Raw genomic sequence first — 12,921 nt, forward strand, 5'->3', positions numbered from 1 at the left:
ATATAAAATGTAAACATACCATAAAGTATATGGGCTCTCTATACATGTATACCATACAGACAGTGAGTAGGAATATTAGAGGAACATTAATGAGTTTGTGTATTTAATTCTGGTGAGCATTAACACTACTGCACTCTAAAACTCCGACTGTTTGCCCCTCTTGTAGTCTCACACATCTGTGCATTGAGCCCTGCACTCTACCTTGGCTAGCTTTCAGGTTCTTGGTGCCACACAGGAAGTGATGCGAACATATCATCCCCCCTGCTCTTCAGGAATCAGGAAAATACATGACAGACTTTTCCCCACCAGCGAGCTCATACCCCACTGAGACCCAGAGCCTGGCAGTGTCTCTGAGTGGAAAAGTCAGAGGCAAGACAATTGGCTGAGACCCTTCTTGTTTTGTTTTGAGTGGCATCCGAAATCCACCACCACCACCAACACCACCACCACCACCACCACTGCTGCTGCTGCCAATATTTTGATGTTAAATGCTGGTTTAGTTCCATTGATGAGTTCTAATTTGGGGGTTTTAGCTGCAAATCTGCATGTTCTATCGTGTCATACTGTGCTTGTGTTTGCTGTGTATGCATGAATCTGTGCGCGGCATTATATGAGCATGACTGTTTGCACTGCGTGTGTTCACACTTGTTTGTGTGCCATGCGCATGTCTCTGTGAGTCACTTTGTGTACTGATTGCGTCTTCTGGTTTTCTGTTCTCATTCCAACTGGTATCAGCTGAAAGGCATCTTCGCCGTTATCAGTCCTCATTTTAATTGCAAATGCAGTGAGCGTGTTAGTGATTAAATGGAAAATTGCACATTAATTGATGAGACTGAAGATAAAGCAATTCCAATTACTGCACAGTATTTTAGGCGGCCTCTCAAGTTTCGCCATCCCTCGAAGGAACGAGCCACCAAACGCCAAATTCAAGCAGGCAATCGTGCATCCATAAATATACACACACAGGCAGACATAATATGCGCACAAACACATACCGTGGTTAGTGAAGCGTGAATGTACATACAAGAATGCTGCAAAAACACCAACAAACAAGACATTTAATTTCAAAAACTTTAAGTACAAAGGACAAATGACAGGACAAATGACATGTTTGTTCCTCAACAAAAGCCTTTGAATTATTACAGAGTTCATAATGCATATCAATTGAAAAGTGCCTGTAGTCACAATCAAAATTCAAAAGCAAGCATAAAATGGAAAATGAGAAGTAGGCATAAAATTATTCCAACAAACATCAAAGGGTTTCGTGAATTTGGATTGGAGGCAGTCGTACTCTTTCATCGGGTTTCGTGCAGTAAGAAACGCTTCTATTCAGCATTCAATTTTCCGACAATTCTCAGGCTCAGAATGGGTCTGTGCCGTATTGATGTAAGGTTAGTCAGTGGCATAGCTGCAGTTTCACCCCGTTTACCACCAGCATTGAAATGAAAATCCATATCTGGTCACATATGATGTGATCACTGCCTCTGGCCGTCACACTTCAAGCATGTCCAAAGCTTTTTTCCCTCATACGGTTTGGTTTAAAGGTAAATTTAATGTGCAGTGTTGAACTTTCTATTAAATATGGAACGGGAACGCTTCCTGCTGCAAACCAAGGTGAAAAAACAAGGGAATCAGGTCCTCCTCGTGATTTAAACACAGGAAACAATGGCATGTAGAAGATTTCTTACACTCCAGATTGTGACCTGGCACCTGGGTTTTGCACCAGTTCATTAAAAACAGGCTTGACAGAGATGCGACTGTCTCATGTTGAATTATTATCACTTCCCGAGGACTAACGAAGCAGTGAACAAAGGTGACGGGGCTGACAGAGGCTGACAGGTTGTAAAGCACATGGATTCATGCAGAAAACTGAAAATAGCCACCTTGGTGGGTTGTCTGCAAATGAACTGAGAGCACTTTGGAGCAAAACTCAACTCACTCTCCTAAAAAAACAAAGATTGGTTCAAAGATTGGCGATGATTAGAATGGAGTGCATATAAAAAAAACATTACTTTTGCAGATATTTGATAGTAAACTAAAGTATTAAGTATGTCCTGATGATAGACCAAAGTGTTGGACAGGACGAGACCAGCATTGCCATCCCTTGAGCCACACCAACATGCGAGGCTGATTTGGAACATGCTTTTGTGTTTGTTCATAATCAAATAGATTCTCACTTCACTGGACTCTCATTTGAGTACTGATCCAACAACTAGACCTTCAAATAATTAACGTATGTGCACGTTTATTTACTCCACTTAGTATTGATTAGCAACCAAGCTCTTCATCGGGCATGCAACACTCTCCATGCTGTTTTAAACAAACCAGTCTCAGAATCGCATGAGAGACGAGTCCATTTGCCTTCATTACCCGCAGAAATTCTTAGAAAAAAAAAAAATGAAATAATTTCACAAGGGCACTCTGAGAAAAATAACCCAATCCCCATGATGCCAATTGCTTAAAAACAACAGTGCAGAGGCTTGTCTGACTTAACTAGTGATCAATTGGATCCGCTTCTCGAATCCCGAAGCTTTCCATAAATAATATCTTGTGCATATTCATGAAAACACAGACAGCGTATCACAGTTTTACACTCAAGGCTAGATTCAAATCCGCCCTCAGATCGCATCGCTTTAACCCATTCTGATACCTGATCTGATATCACACATGAAGCAGGAAGCCGAATGAATGCTCTTTCTGTGGATGTAAGGAGCAGGCGAGCCGTCATTTGCACATCCTCCCCTAAAAAAAAAAAAAATCTCATTTAATCTTTCCTGTTTGAGTTTGTTGGTTAAGAGGTTGACCTGCAAATGCAATGAATAACATTTGGAAGTGGGTATGTCACCTTGGTCAGATATTATGCATCTTGATGCCATGCAAGAGAGGAAGATGAATAAATAAATCAGGTGTTTTTGAATATGAGTAGGATCTAATCATCGCCTTATTGTCAGGCCTGATTTACAATGCAAACACCAGGAGGCGAGGCCTTGATGGTGTTGAGTAAAATGGTGGAGGGAAGGGTGGAATGGTAATGAGACTGGGGCAGAGGAGGGGTGGGGAAAGGGGCTGTGTACACATTTGTGGTCGGACCCAACACAGAAATCGGAAAACACACAGATCAGAGCGCAAACACCCCCCACACACACAAGTGGGAATGGCCATGCATGCAAACATAGGCATGTATATTAATGCACAAATGCCAACATTAGACGCAGAAATAGCAAAGCTTCAACCAGTGTCATCCTGAGGGCAATATCACACACACTGCCTCTAACGCATAAGCACACATACATTCTCACACACACACACACACTCAAAGGCGCAAGTGCATATACAGCCGGAGGCGAAGATAGTCTCACCAGTGGTCTTAGGGCTACAAATCCCCCCCAGGCTAAAGCTCCACACACATACACATACTGCAGTCAGGACCCAGTCCACACTCCCAGACCACCTCATTAACCTGAGCCAGCAGCCCTCCCTCCACCCAGCCTCGCAACACCCTGCTCCTCGCCAGCCCACACTTACAATTCATGCTAGTATTATTTATTCATCCGCTCTTGTTGATTGAACTCATCCTCACCCACAAGACAGAGAAGGCATGGATTTGAAGCTTGGTGAAGGATGTTTTCAGCATTGTTGTGGACATTGTTAACTCCAAGTTCAGCAAGATCGCTGCAAAAGTGGCGAGGCGTGGTGGACCGAGTTAAGTTGGGATTTTTGGGAGGTTTTGCCTTCGGGGAGAGAAGTTGATTTGTGATTTTATATCTCTGCAGTGTTCTGGAAGTTCCTGAGTATTACTTTAATGCAAACATTGCAGCGAGGGGATACAGGATACAAGATGTTCTCTTTGTTGAAATAAAACACACAAAGGCAGAGCGTGTGTTCTGATTTAGATGTGAACCAAGTCACAAAGAGCAGACCGCAACTCACCCACAAACATTCAAAGACGAGAACTTGCACGAAATCATCTTAATGTTGCGATGCTTGCCGGCTTGTGGCTGACTTGGCTATCGAGCGGGCCGGAATTTATTAAATGATTGTAAGACACAAGTCGGCTATAAACAAGCTGGAATGTTCAGAATTTTTCTCTGGTCTCACAAGGTTAAATCTGCAAACTTCAGCTCGGAGGAAACTGAAAGATTCATGTGAAAGATTTTTTTTGAATTATTTTTTGAATAAAAATAAGTAAGTCACACATCATCATTGTCAACAGGATACTACTTTCATGGAGAACACTTGGCGTTTCTTCCTCCGCTCACTCACTGTGCTGACCTTACTCAAAGGCTTCCTCTGACTCGTCCTTATCAATTTCCAATGACATTTTACGCTCGAATTTAAATCTATAACCTTTCCAGTTTATTCTCTCATACAGAACTTCTTAATGAACGTCCTTCAGATATTCAAATATGCCCCACAGCCATAATGAAGACACAAGGATTTCCCTCGGGTATGACAGTTTGCAGGATTCATCGCTTTCTTTCGAACTGCTGACAATGGCATCAGTGCTCCAATCTGACTGCAATTCTTGTTTTCTTTGTATTTATGCAAATGTTTGTTGGGATATTACAGATTCCGGTTTGATTGTGCTCCTTCTTGCTTTAAAAAAAAAAAAAAAAATTGGATTAAAGTCTCAAGTAAAATGGATAGTGGCAAAACTACAGTACAGTGGTAATTTTTATTTTTTTGTAATTCCCCAAGGAGAGGCGGTTTGCATGCAAATAACCTTATTAGCATAGCTAAAAGCCCTTATTATAATGAGGTGAGCTTTTTTTTCTAAAGAGGCTAAACATATGAGACAAAACATGAAACGAATAGTCGGGCTGCAGGTAAATGATTGTACCATCTTTAATCATCTGTATCAAGAGGTACCTGAATTATAACCCTTTAAAAAAAAAAGTAAGAACAAAAACAAATAAAGTTTATATTCATGTTCTATTCACCTTCTTCAATTAAAATGCAAAGCACGTGTCAGAACATTGCCCAAAACCCCCAAAATGTTGGAACTAACTAACTAACAAGACAGACAGCTATGGTTTAATTTGAATTGTTTCCTTTTTTAAAGACTAAATATCGAGTTGAAATTATGACTAAGGTTTGTTTGAACAATTATGTTGACAGCAGCATTAGGCCTACAGTATGTACCAAGATGCACTACAGCACACGCATCGGCTTGAATAAGTAATCGGAGGTGAGTAAATGGAATATAGACGGCAGAACAACTACATGTGTATTAAATATACAACAATATTGGAACATTTCAACCAAATTATTAGATCTACGCATAGCAGATTCCAATTATATAGTTGATTACTATGTCACATGACTATCAATCAATGTTATCCTTAATTAGAACAGTTAAAGTTGCTGTAAAGTTAAATGCCAAAACATCTGAGTGAGCATCATTAATGTGAAACCAGCTTCTTATTGGCTCCAGCTCGAACATGCCAGCGTGGAGGTTTGTTTCCTCCCGGCAGGTTGCAGCACACTCCTCGGATGCTCCTACATAAAAAAATGATGATAAGAACACGGACATGCTCCACCACGTAGACGATGCACACACATGGCAAACATGACGCGTGGCGACCAAATGGTAGTCCGACCTGCCTCAGTGAACTTATTTTTGTTTCAGCTCTGTCGTGGATACATTTACACAAACTGGCGCTGCATCATTTCCTAAAACAAACACACACATGCTCATACAGGCACATGAACACACACAGACACACACACACACTCCTGGGAAGCGGGTGGGTGGGGTGGGAGGAGAGTGCCAACATTGCACTCCCCTCTACCAACAAAAATAGAACTGCAACAGCGTCTGCACGGTGCAAAAGACTCAGAGAACCAACGATGAGACGATGTCTGGTGGAACATGGATCACAAGCCGTAATTTAAGTGATATTCCATCGTTTTGTTGTTGTCATTAGATCCAACGACGAATATTTGTACAACCGTGTGTATTAAACATGATATATGTTCTGTCACTGCTGTCCTCAAACTATTAAAAACAATCAGTGAGCCACACTGTTGCACTTGGTGACATCTTACTGTCGTATTATGAACAGGGACCAAAGTATCTGAGGTGACACTTCTGTACAGACAAAATTTGAGGAGTCATATTATAATTGGTCACTCGACATTTAAAATGTCTCTTTGTCTTCATCTTCATCACTGTTATCATCTGCTCATGAATCTGATGGCTTCCTCTGCACGTCAACTTCTCTGAATCTGATATCGGCCACATTTAAAAACTGTGAACAGCCAAACAAAGGAGGATCACCAAAGTGATTACAATTAATGAACGTCTGAATGAATGTCTAACACTCGAGAAGATCACCAAAGTTTCACCGTGAAGCAAAGTAGTGGACAGAGCTCAAACTGAAACCAGAACCAATCACAGACATGGTAGAGGACTCAGGGAGTATTGTTGGATGGACTAAAACCTTCGTAGTTTTGGTCTTTTCATGAGTTTTGTTGGCAACAAGAAACATTTAAAACACTAGCAGCCAGTAAATATTAGGTTATATGAGACGACCTGGCATGTCACATTTGGGATGTACGGCTACGTTAATTATGTCCTAATTTAACAGTGTCACCTGCCCCTTTTTAATAAAATAAGACGTGATTATGAACACAGCTGAGAAGTGAACTGATGTTGTATCAGGCCTTCATGTTTCAGCATGAAATATGTACATGTACTGTATGCGTGTACGCCCACGGTGTGATCCATTCGGCTGTGTTCAGGCAACTTCAAGCGCAGCAGCTCAGGCATTTTGATGTTGAAAGGTGGCGCAGGGGCAAAAGTGTCTCGTCCTGCGGTCCACACACACACACACACACACACACACACACACACGCACACCATTTCCTCTGCTAAGCTGATAACCATCAGAACACTGAAGGTAGAAAAATTCAAGCTGAAATTGGAACGGCCGAGCTCATGGAGAGGAAATGTAATCTACAAGAGTTTCCCGCTGAATCCCCCCCTCCCCTGCTCTCCGCTCACCCCCGTCTCTTCAGTCCTCTTCCTCCTCTGTCATGTTGCTGGCACATACATTGTGCAGCTTATCTGCCAATGCATCTGCGAGTTTTTTTTTTTTTTTTTTTAAAAGGATACCTCCTTATCACAGCGAGCGAGTGCCATCCGTGTCACTTCAGAACAACTTTAGCTCCCGGTGGGGGCGACGTGACTGACAAGTAAAATGGCACAGGATGCAGGGCGGCTTATTTGGTTTAACATTTAACACCACGCAGACTAAATGATACAGTGCTGCTGTGTTTTCAAGCAAAGTGCTGACAACTCAAACTTTAAAAGCATTTGACCACAAAGTGATATGAGCATCTATAGTCTGCTACAGTCTGACTGTGGAGAACGAGCTTATCCACAAAGAGTGTGCCGTGTAAGCACTCCGTCTTCTAGTGCTTCTCCAACTAGTTTCTTTAGCCAGTTAAATGTACAATCACCAAAAAGACAACACTCGTCTTTTAAGTAAAAATCTATCGTCCATGCACACAAAAGGTTTTTTATTTCACTCAACTTTTGTGCACAAATTTGTTCAAATAAGCAGGTGTGGCATATCAAGATGCATGACATGACAGCAGGCATGAGCCGCCCAACTCTGACTGGCCCTGTGTAAAATAGCTATAGTTTAGTGTGATGTAGTGTTTGATATGCCACACATGGATGGCATCTTGGTAGAGAAGAAGTGCTCACTAACATGGAAGATGAACAAAACTCGAGAGAAATAAACCTTCTGTGTGCACAGAGGACGTCTTAGATCGCTTTAGATTTCTGTAACCCAATGCAATAACATAAATAAACGTGGACTATGAGATTTTCTGTCCCTGTGTCAGAGACGCAGCTTCGACTCTGTCATTGTTTTTGAGGCTGTAGTTTCACATGTTTCTATACGTTACAGCCACTTCTTAAAGGATAACACCTGTTTGTTTTGGGTTTTGTCTGTTTCTGTCCATATCACCCGGAGAACGACAATGCATTCATCACATACCAGTTCTTAGAGCGAGGATTCTGGAGTTTCTTTGAAAGATGGAGCCACATATATTCAGGTCTTCAGGCGAAGCTCAACACTGTCTCCTAGAAATTACATTCATGAAATATGTTTTTCTTGCTGGCTGGATTAAATTCAGCTGCGATGTTTTGTGAATAACAGAAAAATTGTGTTTTTGTAAAGTCGTGGAAGGCGGCTGGCGTTGCCAAGTGAGACCAAGATTTGCATCCTGAGTTTGTCATGATGGACTTTGGTGGTTCCAGTTAAATGTTAGTAAGGTTAACATGTTCCTTCTTCTGCTTTTTTTAACTTTTTAATTGTCCACAATATGTCCCTAACCCTGCTCTGAGTGCCGAAACATGACCATAAAAACACAAATCATGCATTTGTTGCAATAAATAGAAACTTTACTGGTAAAATAAACCTTTGTAAACCTGCAAGCCTTTGGTATAAACATAATTTGTCAACTCTTTCAACTGTCAACTAACTAAATCTCAGCTATGCTCTGAACTGAGTTGACTGTAAGCTCATACAGGCTCTAATATGTGAAGTTTGGCATGTTTGCTTATTAGAATGCTAACGACAGCGTGCGAGCAATCCAATCAAATATCCCCCAGAAAATCACCCATATCACTTCGAGATGAGGTGGTCTTTATCGTGAACAGGCCTGCAAAATATAAATAGGATGAATGTTACCATGGGAACGCAGCTAATGCACACCATGAAAACCAGTCAGTGGGTTCAGGTGTGCACATGTCTCCGGGAAAGGAAGCACCAGATAATATTAAGAGATTCATTTTATTTATTTATTTTTTATGGTCAACATGACATGAGCTATGAGATATGAAATTAAAAGACTACTCAGGATCGGTTGTTTATCACCGTTCCAGTTAAATGCACGTAGTGCTGTACTGTACTGTAGGTGTTCACCCACCTAAACTGGATTTGGTCCCATGTCCAGCACTAATTTCCAACTCAGTTAAAAACAAAACGGAAAATGACACCTCCTGTAGGTAATGATCTTTTCTGTTTGTCTTGGATCTGCCCTTTAAACAGACAGTTGAACATGTTTGCAATTATCTGTAGTCCATTAAAGGCAGGAGAGAAAACCCTGAGCAGTTTTACTGGCAGCACACCCTCCGGGCTGCACGGCTGATGTTTGAGGTTGAGTTCTCCTGAACTCCAGTGTAGGTGTGCATGTGCTGAAAATTGGAAATGTTCTACCAAACTGAAATGGGCCCTGTTGCACTACCCCCACCACCACCACCACCATCACTACTACTACCAGCACCACCAACACACACACATACACCCTCCCTCACAATGAGATCAGCAGAAGGGAATATTTGAGGAGAGCGGTGGGGGATTAATGAGAAGGGGATTAGCAGGTGGGTGGCTCTCTCTCTCTATGTATGTGTGTGTGCTTGTGCATGTCTGAATGTGTGTGTGTCTGCAATGTTAGCCACTTGAGTGTCAGCACAGCTCCGACTGCGGAGGAGGGGAGGGTGGTGAGTTTGTCTTGGAGCAACACGGCGGGCCAGACAGAACCAGAGGATGACTGAGCAGACTGGCATGTACTACACTGAGGAGCCCAGCCAGGGTAATGACAGGTCAGACTCTTTGAGCATGCAAAGCAGGGAGTAAAGAGGAGACATCTGGCTGGCAACTGGGTGTGGTAGAGCTGTCCAATGTCATTTGCATACCACTTGAAGCTAAATTCGTATGTCATAAAAAACTGAAATACTGTTACCATAATCATATTTCATAAAAAAAAGATAAAGGTTTCTATTGTTGTTGAGATGTCACAAGTGGTTTAAATGTCACCAAAACTGAGAGTTCAGGAGTGGTTGTAACACAAAGCTGCTATCTGCATCTGTTTATTTCAAAAAATGTGAAAGTTTCTATTGTTAAGATGTCAGAAGACGTTTAAATATCATCAACACTGAGATATACTGAGAAGGAGTTGTAACACAAAGCAACTATCTGTATAAAAAAATATCTACATTCACGTTTATATGGGGCATGGACAGGATCTACATCAAAACCTTTCCTTTCTTTCTCTACGATCACTCAAAACTAAAGCAGAGACGCCGCAAAATAATCTTCAAAAAGGTAAATAAACTCTTTGATGATCCACTGAATTAAGCATGAAGTTGAATAATAAATTATAATTAATAATAATTAAACACGATTTCATTGGGTCATAGAGCAAAAAAACAAACTAAAAGAAAAAAACACAGAAAAAAAGAGATTTAAAATACAATATAAGTCAGTCCAGGTAAAAAAAAGCTCTTCTTTTTATTTTGCATGCACTTTTTAGACAGTCCCTAACTTTAGCTCATCATTTTCCGTCTAGATTTTTACAAGGTGTCGGGCTTCACTATGAAATCATGAAGAATTCGATCAATCGAAAGATGAATCATTCAAGCTTTATCCTGACACTGACCAACAAACCTCGATGTTTAAATTCAAAGCAGTTATTGAACCTCACTAAGACATATAACATAAATCTTCATCTTCACCTGGATTACTGAAGAAAAGTCTAAAACTGACATTTATAAAGATGTGAAGTTATTATAAGGGCTGTCTTCATTCTTTTTTCTAAGGGATCCTGCTACCAGTACAAAGAGTGAATTCCACTGATCAGATTCTGGCAGAGTGTTTATGATGTCTGTGTTTTGATTGGACTGAGCTACGAGAAGCGGCGTGATACTTCTGGCAAGTTGCATCAAACTGGTGGGACAGCAGGTGAAAATGTAAAATATATATCACTGCTAAAACTATTATGCCGTTGTGTTGGCAAGCGATAAATTCATATTTGTTTACAGCCATAATAAGTAATGCAAGAATGCTCTGTAGATGCAGTCTATAAACTTCATGAGGATGTATGGATGCCATCAGAGTTTTCAGAGACGAGCTGACATATTTCTGCACATGAAGGTGCAGCAGATCCAGACTGAAGCTCGAAAAGAAATCAAGCAGAGGGAAACAAACAGAAAATGAAGTGGAGCTGGAGTCATCTGAAATACGAAGGCCAAATAATGAGGCCAACACCAGTGGTGTTTGCTGCTCTTGGCTGGACGGCTTCTGTTTGTCTTAGTGTCGGGGGGCAAAGAGAGCTAGCAGCCGAATGGAATTCTTGGAAACGCCAAACAAAGCTATATTAAATTTCCTCTGAAATGCCACGGGGAGAGGCGTGGAGCATGCGTGGCAGGGGAGGATGGACGGAGAGAGGTGGACGGCGGAGGTATGGAGACGCAAACAGGAGAGGGAGGGAGAGGCGAAGGCACAATGTGAAGAGGGGGAGAGAGTTTGCAGACTTTAGGGTGGATTTAGGGAAAGTTGAGAGGAGGATAGAGAGTGCCAGGTCATGCTGGAGGTAAAGGAGGAAAGAAAGTAAGAGTGGGAAATGATGACATGAGGGAATAAGTTTAAAGAGTCGACCAAAATTCTTCCAGTGAATCCAAAAACGCGACAGAGGAGTGGAGGGTAACATCTGTGTGAGGCGTGGTCTCGTGGATACGCAGTGTGATGACACGGGAGACGCCTGATGACCAGCGGATAGGGACGCGCGTGGCCATCATGCCGGTCATCACAGCTAACCAGCCGTGAACAGCTACCATCTGCTTCTCCACTGGAAAGACACCAAGTCTGGTGGAGCTTTGACAGCTACTAGGAGCATGTTACTGCCCCTTGGAGAGAGTTCGGGTACCTGGGTTGCAGCTCAGCTATACAGCATCTCACGGGAGGCTGCCCTGAATGTCGGTAAAAAGTTGTAAACCAGCTGCTAAGACGCCGTTATTGTGGTTCAGTTAATGTTTCTGTGAATATCTAGCGAAGCTGAATGTAGCACAGTTACCAGCGAGACCATGTGTTCATGTTTACTGCCCGGAGGAGGAATGAACCTCTTGTTCAAGCTGCCAGGCTGAATGAGTTCAGAAACAGAGGTAAAAAGATGCAAAGGCCATAATTTCAATAATGAAATGAGACCATAGGCTATAACTCACAGTTTCACCACCTCTTAACAACCTGACCTCTCTCTGTGTGACATTTGAAAATAAGAGCAGGTCATGCTCTTGCAAGGTTGGCCATGCCATAACCAACCTCAACCAGTTCTGCCTTTTACTTTCCTGTCTTAACCAGAGTATGAATATTATATATATAATGTACAGTGAGAAGGGCTAATGGAGGTGGATGAACATGTCGTCACAGTCAGTGGGAGACTCATTTGTTTGGTTAGATATACTATAGCACAGAGTCCATGTTTCTGTGCTGTCAACGCATTGTATAACGAGCTAATTAGAAACTATTGTGGCTACAAATAGAAAAGGGCAAAAGGTGATATTCAAAGCCAGTGTTTAGTTTGTCCATTCTGGGCTACTGTAGAAACAAGGTGGTTCACCATGGCGGACTCCATAAAAGAGGACCTGCACATCTCATCAAAGGGTTCATACTAAGGTAACAAAAAATTCTGCATGTTATATTCTATTTCCACCATGTTATGGGTATAGAGCCTTCAAAATCTTACACACTGGACCTTTAAGTTACTGATTTCACCACAGAAACATGTACCACTGTAACTCACAGCACCAAAGGTTTCATATCTGCAGTGGATGTGGTGATGTCATGCCATATGAACTCCTCATAAACGTAGCCATTTGTTCCCAGCTTTAGGTTTGTGATGCGATCTCAACCAAGTCTAGAACCAGAAAGTAGCACATGAAAAAATGAAGTCAGTCTTCTTTCTTCTTTCTCAAACACATTTTAAAAATGATCGGCTTCTACTTGTTTCATCCTTTAGGTGGCGCATCAAGCCTGATGTTCTTAAAGTAAATACGTCTACCAGCACATGCATGATTAACTGTTGACAAAATGACTCATGTTGTTTTATTCTACGTGAGTCAAGGTGGGG

General features: G+C 41.7%; 1 protein-coding gene across 4 annotated transcripts in view; it reads right to left on the bottom strand.

Annotated features, from left to right (window-relative positions):
- Positions 1 to 12,921, bottom strand: part of LOC104930637 (pbx/knotted 1 homeobox 2) — a 76,767-nt gene that overhangs the window by 30,087 nt on the left and 33,759 nt on the right. The window contains exon 1 of one of the 4 annotated variants that reach the window (XM_019267875.2): positions 2,651 to 2,715. The exons of the other annotated variants lie outside the window; for them this stretch is intronic. The gene's annotated coding sequence lies outside the window, so the exon portion shown is untranslated. Of the gene's footprint in view, positions 1 to 2,650; positions 2,716 to 12,921 lie in introns of those variants that run through there. 4 annotated transcript variants of the gene reach the window in all.

The sequence above is a fragment of the Larimichthys crocea genome, chromosome XXII (genome assembly GCF_000972845.2).
Source record: "Larimichthys crocea isolate SSNF chromosome XXII, L_crocea_2.0, whole genome shotgun sequence".
Taxonomy (NCBI): Eukaryota; Metazoa; Chordata; class Actinopteri; family Sciaenidae; genus Larimichthys; species Larimichthys crocea.